Source organism: Arachis ipaensis, chromosome B03 (genome assembly GCF_000816755.2).
Source record: "Arachis ipaensis cultivar K30076 chromosome B03, Araip1.1, whole genome shotgun sequence".
Lineage (NCBI taxonomy): Eukaryota > Viridiplantae > Streptophyta > Magnoliopsida > Fabales > Fabaceae > Arachis > Arachis ipaensis.
The window spans coordinates 92,399,833-92,404,076 of NC_029787.2; positions in this window are offsets into that span (position 1 = coordinate 92,399,833).

Consider the following 4,244-nt stretch of genomic DNA (forward strand, 5'->3'; position numbering starts at 1 on the left):
TTAAATTCTTAAAAATTGTTTTACAATATTATTTGTTGTACCAAAATACTAATTAATTTAAAATCAAATATTGTAATTGAAATTATAAGATATTAAGATTAATTTTCTTTATTTCTAAAACTTAAAGTATTGAATTATAAAGAATATCAACTATTTAAATTAAATCATATAAAATTCTTATTATTTCATAACTGCTAACGTTATAATTTTTTAAATGTAGAAAATAACTCAATAATTATAAAATTGAATAAGGATCTTAATTTATTTCAAATTCAATTAATCAAAACTTGCTTTAATTATCTTTAATAAAGAAATTTCTGAAATTAAAGTTACAAAAATAATTAAATTTGAAATTAGTTTATAATAAACCTTTTCAAAAGTTTTGGGTCTTACACTCATCATAATCAACAATTCGAGCAATCCATTCGACTTGCCTAGCCAAACACTCATACTTTATTTTATTATCAGCCATTATAGGAATTAAAATGGTATTCATTTATTGAGTTAACAAATAGACTAAATCATGATGACTCTCGTCAATATGTTGTCAAAAAGCAACCATAGACACTGAGTTATTGAATGTCGAACTGATGTGGTAATCTCGACTCATTTCAAAATGAGAAAGTTGATTATTAACCGCACCTGGCACATCTCCAAATCTAACTGGAGGCGTAAAACTATCCATGGGTTAGGTGTAACCTGGACGAAGACTAAAATGAGGCCAACCTGCAGTTACCGGCGATTGAATTTGAGTTAGAGAAACTCGAGGACGTGGGTTACGTCCACTACCCCCACTGGTCACATTATTAACCACAATATTCTCTCTAAAACCATTTCCATAATTTTGAATATTTATTTCTACTTAGGATGTTACACTTGCAGAAGTCTGTGCTACAACTTTAGGGACATTATTGTTTAATGAAGATTCTATATTGTTGTTTGAAGTCTCTTTAGCGATACTAATAATTCTACCACTCCGAAGTTGCATGCACTAAATTAATACCATATCAAAAAGAAAGATCTTTGACATAATTTCACAAAAATTATTTTACTGGGCGTACCAATTTGTTATGCAGATTTTATAAATCTTAGTTGGTTCGATATCTATGATTTGGGAGCAAAACATACTCCTCTTTTATGAGTACTAGTTTTTCTTTATGCACCAAAGACTTTACTTTAAAAAAATAAAAAGTGAATATAAAATAATATGCAGACTAGAATAAAGTTCTTTAAATTCAAAAAGAAAGAGATTATCGAAAAATAAATGCTTCAATTTAAAGAAAGTAACTAATGCCTTCAACAAAGTTGAAGGACTTTGAAATTAAAATGACAATTCAGAACTTTAAAGAAGAAAGAAAAAGACTTTGCAAAAGAAAGGTAAACTGCATTGAAAAGAAATTATAGGAAATTGAAAAAAAATGTAAAGACATGAAAGAAATTCTGTAGAAAATAAACTCGTGGCAGATTCAGATAGTCGCTAGAATATGAGTGTACGAGAGTATTTTCTGAAAACAAATTCCAACCACTTGTCTCTTTCGAGGCCCGTTGATTTATAGATTAATCTGACCAATCTTGTCTTGTCAAGTCTTGCTTCTGAAGAATTCAAAAAATAACTGTTCCCACCAAATGTAAAACCAAATAATTGTCCTTGTGCACCGCATCATCAATCTTGACATGTTTGTCAGCTTCATTTTTTGATGGGCTATGTCAAATCAACAACCCTTCTATCAATATCCATTTTTCAAGTCGACACTCTTAAAACTTCGACCAATAACCCTTCGATTAATGAACTCTTCAACTGAAAAATTCATTATCTAACTGATATGCTTTAAAATAGAATAAATAAATTTTTAATTAATACTAAATTAACAATTAAAATGATTGATAATTAATATAATTATATATTTAATTTTCGGAACGATAATCAACTGAAATAATGTCATCAACTTAAACATTTAGAATTCGTGCAAATTTAGAGTATCTTCATCATCCGCTATTTATGTAATGCGGCAATGTATAGAATAAGCATACCAAAAAACAAATTGACATTTATTTTCATCGATGACATTGCATTGACGCACAAAAAAGGTGGTAGTTTCTGGAAAAAAAAATCATAATATGTTATAAAAAATATTTTGATTATGAAAAATTTAAAAGAAGAAAATTTAAACATAATATCAATATTTGAAATTACATCTCCACTACGAAAATTTGGTGGCACACGTAAAAAGTATAGAGGGATGGAATTTGAATTTGGCCTATAAAGCTCCTTAGAAGCAGTTGCTCAATTAAAAATCGAGTTCCTTCTAAGAAAACTAACATTATCCACATTCCATTAGGTTGGTTATAATATATGAGTAGATCCAATCATTTTTCAATAAAATAGAGTTTATTGACCATTCGTTGAACTCTTACATCCATGTAAATAGAACCCGGATTAGTGAATATAATCCTAGGTAGTATTTGATGGATGTGGTGCATTGTAAATGATTACGGCAAAGAATAATTGCGTCGTAAGGTTAGATGGAAAAAAAGCTTGAGTAAGAATAATAATCAAATTATCAAAAGAATAATAGAATGTGTACATTAATAAAATATTGTTAAAAGTTATAGGTTATACCTTTACAGAGTCAATTTCGATGAAAAACGAAGAATATATTTTTGTTGTGTGAAGTAGTCAAGAAAAAATAATAAATTAAAAAATTAAACAAAATACTTTGGTTCTAAATATTAGACTCATAAATCTCATACATGGCACTATGTATAACCTTTAGTATATCAATTTATGTGTTATTAATATACATGTGCATAACAAAATTATTACCGTAAATATAATATAAATAGTAATTATATTATAATTATTGACAATTAGAATGATTAATAATTAATATAATTAGAATGATTGATAATTTGTTTAATTATTCATTAAATATTGATTTTTATATAATTATAAAAAAATATTTTCTTAAAATAAGATGAGAAGAAAGAGATGTTATTAATGTAAATATCATATAAATGTTAATTATGTATGATTAAAAATTAGTATAATTAGAATGATTGATAATAAAAATGATTGATAATTAGTATAATTATTTATTAAACACTAATTTTATATAACTACAAAAAAGTATACTTTTCTAAAATAAATTGAAGAAAGAGAGGTATGTATACTAACACCAAAATATATCATATCAATATTTTTGGTATTAGAATACTATCCGTTTTAAAAGAATATAATTATTTAGAAAGAAAAAAGATAGAACAAGTTTAATATCGTCTTATTTTTTACACTCCAAACACAAACATGAAACAAGCTTTACTAAAATCATAAAATGTATAGAAAAGTCAAAAGCCTAAGTGATAGTAAAATAGAGGGTTAAGTATGATTTGCTCCCTAAGGTAGGGGTTGAAAATTTTTTTCGTCCCGAATCTTTTTTTTTTTTTGCATTTCGAATTCGTCCCTAAGGTATAACTTGATTTTAAATTGTTATTCGAACCAAAATATCCCTTCCATTCTTCACCAAAATCCTCATTTTCTATTTTTATTTTTTTTCTCCATCACAGCATCATCTCTTTTTTTTTCTTCTTTTTCATCAAAGCATCAGCAACAATAAGAATGAAACAATGTAATAAACATAAAAAAAAAAAAAAAACAGAAATAGAAATAAAAAAATAAATCTGTATAATCTCCATCACTATCTCTCTCAACTCCAAAGAACAACAACAAAAGAAACTAAAGTAGAAGCAACTAGAAGCATCAACAACAACAATGAATAATAGAATCAGAATCAAAAACAGAAGAAACTGAAGCAAAATAACCATGGAAGCAGAATAGAATTAGAATCAACAATAATAATAGAATAAGAAATAATGTAATTAACAAAATCAATAAATTCACAAATAAAAAAATTTCACAATATAAATTAACAGAAGAATGAGCAATGTAATTGACAAAATCAACAAATCAAAAACAGAATTGGAACCATAGGGAGGACCAGCAGTGAGGACGCAAAGCAGTGGCAAGGACGCGAAGTACAGCAGCGAGTGACGAGAAGCAGCGACGACCAGCGAGGAGGAGGAGCAGAAATGGCGAGCGGCGTGCAACGTCCACCCTTACGGATCTGTTGGCGTCGACGTCCGTCCGTCCCTCGCCCTTCCCCTCGTCTGTCCCTCACCCTTTCTCTTCTCCCTTCTTTGTCTTCCCCTCTGACCTTCCCCCTTCTTCTTCTTCGGTTTTGCGCTTT